The sequence below is a fragment of the Clupea harengus genome, chromosome 20 (assembly GCF_900700415.2).
Source record: "Clupea harengus chromosome 20, Ch_v2.0.2, whole genome shotgun sequence".
Taxonomy (NCBI): domain Eukaryota; kingdom Metazoa; phylum Chordata; class Actinopteri; order Clupeiformes; family Clupeidae; genus Clupea; species Clupea harengus.
In genome coordinates this window covers 20,193,851-20,203,982 of record NC_045171.1, presented here as the reverse complement: position 1 = coordinate 20,203,982, position 10,132 = coordinate 20,193,851, and the positions used below count along the sequence as shown (strand labels likewise).

Below are 10,132 nucleotides of genomic sequence, written 5' to 3'. Positions count from 1 at the left end.
CTCACACATTTGATGCGATCTCTGCAGTATTAAGATCAATGCAGAAGACTTTTGGCGAAAGAGCAAAATACAAACATAATGTGTAGGCTGGATAGGCTACATAGATGGTAAATATGAGTGAATATATATATTTAGACTGTTTAAAAGCCACAACGTATCCATTAAGTATGCGTAGGTCTAGCATACTGGCTATTGGACCTAGTAGCAGTGTAATATTATTAGGCCACAAGCTACAGACTCTCGTAACATCCCCTGAAAATGGGCATTTCTGTTTATACGGCTAAGTAATGGATAACGATATAATAAATGGGCATATTCATGACGTCTGGCATAGGCTATAAGGTGAGCAGGTGCCCCGCTTTGAGTTATAGACCTACTGCACAGAAATTTGACCCCCATGTCACGCATGCCACATATTGAGATGATTTTCATTCATTTGGTTTTTAATTGTCAGAAATAAGAGCACGTGGATGCGTTCTTTTTCCCGCTCTGCACATGCTGTTGCGGAATAGTTTTCTAGGCTACTCTATTTAATAGCGCTACTTCAAAAGCAGCAACCTGGCTTATACAAATGCAACATAGCCAAGCTTTTCTAAAACCCTGGCTTTCATCCAACGGCTGAGAAGAGAATCGACCAGAGGACAAAGTAGGCTAAAGGTGTTAGCCTACGAGCTGAAAGGCAGAATACAACTGTTTCTTATGCAGTTAGAGAGTGTATGGTCTGTTTGCATCGGGTCACATTAGTTCATGATCCTTAAGTAGGCTACAGTTTCAGGGTAAATGTTAGCCAGATGTAACTGGTCACACCCTGTAGGCCTAGCAGGTCAGTACTACCTACCATAATGTATAATCTACAGTACTGTTTTACAGAATGACATAATAAACTGCACATCTCTGCTTGTATGGGCAGTGTTTTGCCCATTTGGTTTTGAAATCTAATGATGACAGCACTTATATTGTGTGACACTGACTTGTTACAGACCCCGTACCCCTCCTTTCTATGCCCCCAATGCCCCATTAAAAATTGTTTTTACTTTTTGTAAAGATTGTGTAAGATGGTGACTTTAGGCACTCTCCTGCTCCACATTAACCATTTTCCAAAGTAACAGACGTGCCTGTCAACACTGTGGTTATATTTTAGGTGCAAGTTATGATGATCTTTGTCATAGCATTGTGGTTGAACTGCTTTATCTGTTAAGGTCCACTCATTCCTAGTGAAGGCGCTTTCCGATTGAAAGTTTAGAGGCATTTAAGATGTAAAACCAGACATAATCAAATTTGACACTAGAAATGATCTACATTAAAAGGGAAGTTGTTTTTGTTGTAAACCATAAAATGCTTATAAACCAATCATAATTAAATAATCCTACATGGACAGGGGAAATGCATTTATGTATTTGTCAGTGTCGAAGAAATATCAAAATATAATGCCTTTCAGAGTTATATTATGTAAATATTGCTGTCTGTTCACCGTTTCAGACAGAACTACCTATTGCGCCATTAATCGGTAGGTGGAGCTATCGGGCCTTGGCCCGAGCAGATTGAGGGGCGTTACTTTTTCACGTATTTAAACGCGCTTGACGTCAGAGTTACGACAACTTAACTGAAGGTGGGGTACCTTAAGCTCCAACTGTTGAGCAGCAAGAAGCTTGTGTCGGCGGCAAAGAAGAAATATTTTACCTTGAACTATGGATCAACTCTGCAAACTTTTTGTCGGTGGCCTGAACGTGGAGACTAACAAAGATGGGCTCCAAGCTCATTTTGAACAGTACGGAACTCTTACCGACTGCGTTGTGGTAATGAACGAACAACTACAGCGGTCTCGTTGTTTCGGGTTTGTAACATACTCAACCGCCGAGGAGGCAGATGCAGCAATGGCCGCTAGGCCACATGTTGTTGATGGCCGAAACGTGGAGTTGAAAAGAGCTGTGGCACGGGACGATGCAGGTAAACCCGAGGCGCTTGCCAAAGTGAAGAAAGTCTTTGTTGGTGGGCTGAAGGAAGACATCGAGGACGAAGACCTCAATGAATATTTTGGAAAATTTGGGGTTGTTGAGAAGGTCGAAATCATCACCGATAAAGACACCGGCAAGAAGCGAGGCTTCGGCTTTGTTCACTTTGACGATAACGATTCCGCCGATAAAGCGGTGGTCCTCAAGTTCCATACTATCAAGGGACACAAAGTTGAAGTAAAAAAGGCCCTCACAAGGCATGAGATGCAAGCTGCAAGCAGAGGAGGAAGGGGAGGAAGAGGAATGCCAAGAGGCATGAGAGGAAACCAAAATGGCTACGGAGGTGGCCGAGGTGGTTACAACAGCTACGGCGGAGGTTATGGCTACGGAAGCAATGATGGCGGCTATGGCGGAGGCTATGCAAGTGGAGGGTACGCTGGAGGTTACGGCGGCGGCTATGGCGGTGGCTATGGAGATCAGAGTGCAAGCTACGGTGGCGGTAATGGCTACAGTGACTTTGGCAGTGGTTATAGCCAGCAGCCCTCAGGCTACGGGCCCATGAAGGCAGCAGGCGGCTACGCCGCCCCCCGGGGCAGTGCTCCATATCCCCGAGGTGGTGGAGGTGGCTATCCCAGAGGCGCGTACGGTGCCCCGTACTAAGGGCAGTAAATGAGACTGAACTTTGTCCCCACAATACCCTCAATATCACGACATTGGACAAAATGGTTCAATCATCTGGCCTCTGCTTAACATCACGGGGCGGACACTGTGAAACCTTTCCTAAAAGACCTCAAATCTAAACAGGTAGGAAGACTACTTCCCAGAAACCTGACTTGTTCGACCAGCTTTTGTTGTAGAACATGTTCAAAATCAATTGATCATTTTTGTTAAGGTCGTGTAGGTAGAACCTAGTTTGCCTGTTTTATTTTATAATACGTTTTTGTTTCGTGCAAGGCTTGTTTTAATTGTTCACCAGCATTTATTATATTTTTTTTCTCCTTTTAGAGTTGTGTGTCATGTGCTACCTTGATTTGCTACAAGTAACTTTACCCCTGCTCAGTAATGTATCACAAAGGATAGAATTGCGCTTGTGTCTAGCAGTTTTGGGTTTTGGACGCACATGTTCGATTCATGTGCGTTACAGAGCTGAAAGCAGTGTGGCTTTTACGGTAGCCTACAGCTGTATCCGCTGAACAACACACAAGTTATTTATCTGCACTCTGGTATTTTGGCTACAACTTAGTATATCGTTTCCAGCATACATATGTACATTGTATATTATGTCTTCACATCAAAAAGAATGTTGAACAATGGTATGCAAATGTATGTTTCTTTTTTTTAATAAACAGTTTGACCGTATACTTAGTTTACTCTCTTAATACTGTTATGTATTTAACTAAAATAACTTGTATTAAATTTCAGTCTATTTAGATTTAGGTGCCTCTGTGCTATTCTACATACAGTACTACTTATCCTAGTGGGAGACGTCTGCCGGTACTGTACGGGGGCGTGTGACCATAAAGACGAGCTGATGAAGTTGCTGACCAGTAGCTCGGGATCTTATCCTTGTTGGGGACAAGGGGGTTCATAATTACTTCTGATTCCCATATTTAGGTTTTCTTTCAGTAATCCCAGTACTTCAAAATAGCTGTAGCAGTTTGTTTGTACAGGGACCCTGTTCAATACCTGGGGTCGATTATAGGACTGAAATTTCACATTAGGATATCGCCCTCCAAAATAGGTATGTAATCAACATGTCTTCACTAAGTGTTGGTCAAGTTTAACTTTTAACTAGTATATTTAGTGTATGAAATACAGCTGTCCGTTTTTATTTTCTTAGTTTGGACTGACACCACCTGGCTAACCTGTGGAACGGTCTGAACTGAAACACACTCCTTAGACCATAAATGAACCATTTGCAAGGATTCATCTCATGTTTGCCGCTATAAAATTCTTATTTTGTTTTTTTCTCTTTACTTGCAGGTAGCTGGTGATGCCTGACTCAGACCACATCAACTGTGGCTGTGGAGTTTGGCGATGCATCAAGACTGTTGGGAGATTTTAAAGCCCCATGGGTCAGTAATGTGACGGTGGCCATTCAGTGTTGTGTGATCCTATACATTCCTGCAGCTGAATTGGTTGTGCTTGGTGCTAAGAACACCATGGTTTGGCTCAAATGGTTACACATGCTGAGTAGATGTACCCTCTACAGGTACTGCAAGTTACTAGGGCTAAAAGCAAAAGTTACTTTGGATAAAACAAACAATTCATAAATGGAAACCTAGTCTTTGTGTATCACTCCTTACTTGTATGTCAGAATCACCGTCTAATCTTTATCATTTATCTTAAGGTCTGACTTGAATCCGCCTGTATGAGCATCAGTGACGCAGCAATGCAAAAGGCATTATTTGGTTGTTTCAACTATGTACACAGACAAATAAATTATTTTATATTAAACCAGATGTGTTGTTAAATATGAGCTGGGCTGTCTAACCTAGAGCAAAGCTCTTGTCTATAAGGGATGCCCTACCAATCCTCACTGACAGTCAGCATTGGTATTTAAGTGTGCATCTGTGTGCAGCTTCCCAAATCAAGCCAGACTTTCACCTAAAACATGGTTTGGTATTAAAGATTCAGTGGTTTTATGGTCAGAAAAGGGTACGTAGACCCTTAAAATGAGTTCTATTGGTGGGTTTCCTGTTAGTCTGTTCTAGGGCCTGGTATCTGGATCTTCACAATGTAAACATATATAAAACTACAAACAAAGGCACATGATACACAGACTCATTATGTATAAAGTATTATGTCCTGAAACTTTTACAAGGGCATTCAATAGAGGTTTTGATAATGATAATTGCAACAATACCTCCCTTTGCCTTAATCCGTGCCTCCAGACATGCTGAGTTATGTTGCCAAGTGCACACAGTAGTTTTTGTAAAGACCCATTTGAGTGCATTTTGAAAGTGATTTTGTCATATTGGGTAATGTATGTTGTCTGGAGTGCACAGGACCCTACTAAGGTGCATAATGTATATCAAGTACCATATAACAAGGCAGAAGGTCAAGCTGCTTAACACTTAGTATGGAGGATCGTTAATAACACATGTGTCCTATATAGTTCCCAAAGAACACTTCCTGACGGCATCTGTGGCCATAAAAGGAATAGATTTGTATATCCTTGAGGCCTAAACAATAAACTGTCACAAGTCTTTTATTGTCAGATGCACAGAATGACACAGGGTCAGACTGGGCACTGAAATTCTTAGGACAAGGCAACGCACAACAACCTACCATAGCATAACATAACAAACATAATATAACATAACATGACATACACTCTGTACAAGTACTCTGAACATAATTTACAACATTTCCAAATGCATTACACATACAACAGGAAAATAGATTTCCAATGTTAATGTTCCGACAGCTTTCTCGTGCTTAAAAAAACTGAATTGTTTGTAATGTTCATTAACAAAATAATTACATTTTAAATTGTGAAAGTGTAATTTTATTTCAATGTTATTTGTAACTGCGCGACAGACATACGTGAAAGGAAGGGGCGGGCGTGTGACTCCTTTTTAACCAATCAGTACAGGCGGCGCATGTGTTGACGTAACGACAGAGGCGCTTCGAATTGTTTAAACCGTACGTTACCGGTGGTAGTTCAGTCGATCCTTTCGGAGAGTTGTAGAAATATGTCTGCTCAACTATGTAAGTTGTTTGTCGGTGGACTGAATGTTCAGACCACAGATGCAAATTTGCGGCAGCATTTTGAGCAGTATGGAACGATCACCGACTGCGTTGTGGTTCAGAATCAGTCGTTACAGCGGTCTCGTTGTTTCGGCTTTGTAACATACTCGACCACGGAGGAGGCAGATGCAGCGATGGCCGCTCGGCCACATGTTGTAGACGGTAACAACGTGGATTTGAAAAGAGCCGTCGCTCGGGAGGACGCCGGTAGGCCAGAAGCGTTAGCAAAGGTGAAGAAAATATTCGTTGGTGGACTTAAAGATGATATTGAGGAGGAACATCTGAACGAATATTTTTCACAGTACGGCACAGTCGAGAAAGCCGAAGTCATCACCGATAAGGAGACCGGCAAGAAGCGTGGTTTCGGCTTTGTCTATTTTGAAGATAACGACTCCGCCGACAAAGTAGTTGTGCTTAAGTTTCATACGGTCAATGGACACAAGGTAGAGGTGAAGAAGGCTCTTACTAAAGAAGAGATGCAGGCAGCAGGTCGTCGCGGTGGACGGGGCAGAGGAGGCCGAGGAATGAGTCGGCCTCAAAATGGCTACGGCAGCGGCGGAAGAGGAGGCTATTACGGAGGCTATGGCAATGATGGCGGCTATGGAGGCGGATACGGTGGCGGTTACGGAACCCAAGGCGGCTATGGCGGAGGGTACGATCAGATGGGGGGCGGCTATGGCAATGGGAACGGTTATAGTGACTTTGGTGAGGACTATGCTCAACAGCCATCTGGTTATGGTCCAGTGAAAAGCGGTAATTATGCCGCTGGTAGGGGTGGGGGACCATATGCTCGTGGAGGAGGAGGTGGATACGGAAGGGGGGGTTACGGTGGTTATTGAATCATGCACCGTTGAGGGATGCACATATTTTGGGACTTCAGAACGCAAAATGTTGCAAAAGGTTGGAGGAAGTCTCCCCCAATCCAAACCACAGGCCGAAACCCCTTCCTAATGTTCTAGACTGCTATGCCGTTTACAATGGACATTAGCTATGGACTTTAAAACTTTTTTTTCAGCACGTTAATTATTCCATTTTTGATGATTGTAGTGAATGGTTTTAGTTTAAGAGGGCGAACTGGGAACGATGCCCTGTCTGTTGGCTCTGTGTTTATTACCCACGAGTCATGAAACTCAGGGGAATTGGCTAACTTTATGTAAAAAGCAGCTTGTTCTCTGTTCCGAGTATTTTATTGTTTTTATTATGTGATGTAAAATTGTGATGTCAGGCTCTGTGGGTTTAGTTTTTTATACACGTTTATTTTATCTGATCCAGTTTTATTCTCTATTAAGTCCTGTGCTGTTCTGTTGACTCAGTTTTGTGAAATGTTGCTTAACCTTGAAATTCGGTTAACTCACAACCCTGTCAAATTGTATTAAACTTTTTCATGATTTGAAAACTTGTTTGGTTTTTATATTCAGAACCGAATTGGTTAATTGTTGGTTTGGTAATTGCCAAATGGTGGTATCTAGTTATGGTTCGGAGATCAATAGTGTGTTGCATTGTTCATCACGTCTCATCTGAATTTGTATGCAAAGGGCGCCGTTTCAGGTTTAGTGCTGGTGGCTACAAGCACAAACCGAAAGTATTTTCACGAATTTCAAAGCCAGAATGTGTATGCTAAAATAACGTTATATCTAAATCGGCGCCACATGATTTAGAAATAAATGAAACGCCGAAAACTTATCACACTACCACAAACAACCTTCTAGTCTGCTTGCAAAGCAGGAACAACGCAATTCTTATTGTCTACAATGCAAAAAGGCCGGTCAGTAAATTACATCAAACACGGACACACTCAACGTTAACTGCAGCATAGGGAATTGTTTACAGCATTGTAATCTTATTCAAGGCTTGTAACAATGTGCATTTGTTTTGAATTGGTCAGACTCGTTGCTGAAAATGTGTTTGGCTGATTTATTCGCTTTAATCGTGAAATCCTTAATTTGGTATACGCGGGTATGAATGAACCTGGCTTTACAAGGAAAGCTTTGGCGGATATCCCTGTCACTGTAGCACCTCCCACTCCTCCGCCATTTTTTAATTTCCTTTGGAATATAGTCCGCCATTTTGAGTGTTGCGACTACTTGGTAGCTAGCCTTGCTTATTGTCGCAGTTCAATCCGTTTTCAGAAAACGCAATAGCTATGGAAAATCAACTCTGCAAGCTGTTCGTCGGTGGACTGAATGTTCAGACCACCAACGAGGGTCTCCGTAAGCATTTCGAGCAATACGGCGAGCTGACAGATTGTGTTGTGGTGCAGAACCAAGCGTTGAAGCGATCTCGCTGCTTCGGCTTTGTGACCTACTCAACACCAGAGGAGGCGGATGCTGCCATGGCTGCTAGGCCACACGTTCTAGATGGTAACAACGTCGAATTGAAAAGGGCCGTGGCGCGAGAAGATGCGGGCAGGCCAGAGGCTCTTGCGAAAGTCAAGAAAATTTTCGTGGGGGGTCTCAAAGATGACATTGAAGACGAACATCTTCTTGAATGCTTCTCCCAGTTTGGTGCCATCGAAAAAGCAGAGGTAATCACCGACAAAGATACAGGGAAAAAACGAGGGTTTGGCTTCGTCTACTTTGAAGATAATGATTCTGCTGACAAAGCAGTTGTGCTGAAGTTCCACACCATCAACGGCCATAAAGTGGAAGTGAAGAAAGCTCTCACCAACAAGAATCCAAGCTGCTGGCAGCCGCGGTGGTCGAGGTAGAGGCGGCGTGGAATGGGAAGATCCCAAAACGGCTACGGCGGTGGAAGAGGTGGGGGCTACGGGAATTACGGTGGTGGCTACGGAGGCAGCGATGGCGGCTACGGTGGTGGCTATGGAGGTGGATACGGTGGCGGTTACGGGGGTGGCTATGGAGACCAAATGGGAGGCTATGGCGGAGGCAACGGCTACAATGACTTTGGAAGTGGCTATGGCCAGCAGTCGTCTGGCTATGGTCCAATGAAAGGTAATTACTCGGGCAGAAGCAGCGCTCCTTACTCCCGTGGCGGTGGTGGTTACGGCAGGGGGGGTTATGGAGGCTCATATTAGGAATCCTGGTGAGTCGCACAACAGAGCAGCTCCATCCCCTAGCCAAAAAGTAAATTGCCGCTTAAATATCCCATCCGTTAAATAGCTCCCAGCCGTATTGTCGGCAGGGACATGACTGGATCACTGAACCCATTTTCTGGTACAGTCAACAAACCTCAGCTATCACAGGCTGGTTTAATCAGGTCAGGTGTTCCTTACCAGAAAGCCCAACCATACATCGTCTCATAGTGCAACATCCAATCTTTAAGAGACATGGTCATTTCTCCTCAGTCGCTAATAATCTAGGCCTGGTTTACCAACGCGTAATAGGACTACTCCTTTGGATTCTTTTTCATTTTCCTTGGTGGGGGACCTACAATGTTGCAGTTTGCTTTATTATGTCGTTTATAGTAATTCAGTTAAGATCTTTCCTGTTGCTTGTTGGTGAAGGCCTGTTATTTTTTCCTTTTTGAAGATATGTACTGTAAGTTCTTCTATTTTATTTTTAAAATATGTTATTTAAGTTGACGTGTTGATCTTCAGACCCCATGTATGAATAAATGGCCAAGTAAGTCCAATTACAGTGAAACTTGATTTAGTCCTTAGTTCTGCATCAAATCAGGTTGTTGGCATCTTGGATCTTATTTGGAGTTCGTACACCTATTGCACATTGCTATTTCAAGTATTCGATAGCATTGATGGCCACCGTTATGTTTTGGTCACAATGTGTTAAAACAAAATACCTAAACGCAGCAATTATAAGGACTAGGTCACGTTACTTTTAAATATTCTAGGTTCACTGCCGTTGTTACTGACAGAATATGTGAATATCCGTTGTAGTAATTGAGCTGTGACTCCCATTAGTGTGATTGTAAGCAGATTTAAGTAGATTTAACGTTACTCTAGACATGGAACATTTTTCTTAGTTGTTGCGGTGATCGTGTTCTTTAAGACAGAGGAAGTATCTGAAATATTTCCAGGTGTTCTATTTTACAGACTTTATTTTAAAAGGATCTCACTAATCACAAAGGAAGCTGACTTTATGCATCTGTTTCATTGTATTACTGATACAACAGATTAAACCTATTAAAAACATGTTTATTTCAGATACCAGCTAACTGTATGTATTTCCATTAATAAATATTTTTACTCTGTAGAGATCATGACAAATAAGATGAACATCATTGAGTACTTTGGCTTAAAACAGGATTTAAATGTAAGTTTGACAGATGAATGGCCCATAAGGTCAGAAAAAAAATAGTGTGCCTGAGAGCTCACTTCCTGTGATTAAAGGCGTACATTAATGCAAAGATGAATATGGGTGGACCGCCTTGTATTAAATATGAATTATGCTGTCAAAGAGCTTGTAGAACTAGTACATTTAACACTTATTTTGTTCAGTCATTCCTCTCCG

The 10,132-nt window shown here is 42.5% G+C and overlaps 1 pseudogene; it reads left to right on the top strand.

The window, feature by feature from the left end:
• The first annotated feature begins 1,586 nt into the window (after positions 1-1,586).
• Positions 1,587-9,831, top strand: LOC105905838 (annotated as a pseudogene).
• The last annotated feature ends 301 nt before the right edge of the window (positions 9,832-10,132 follow it).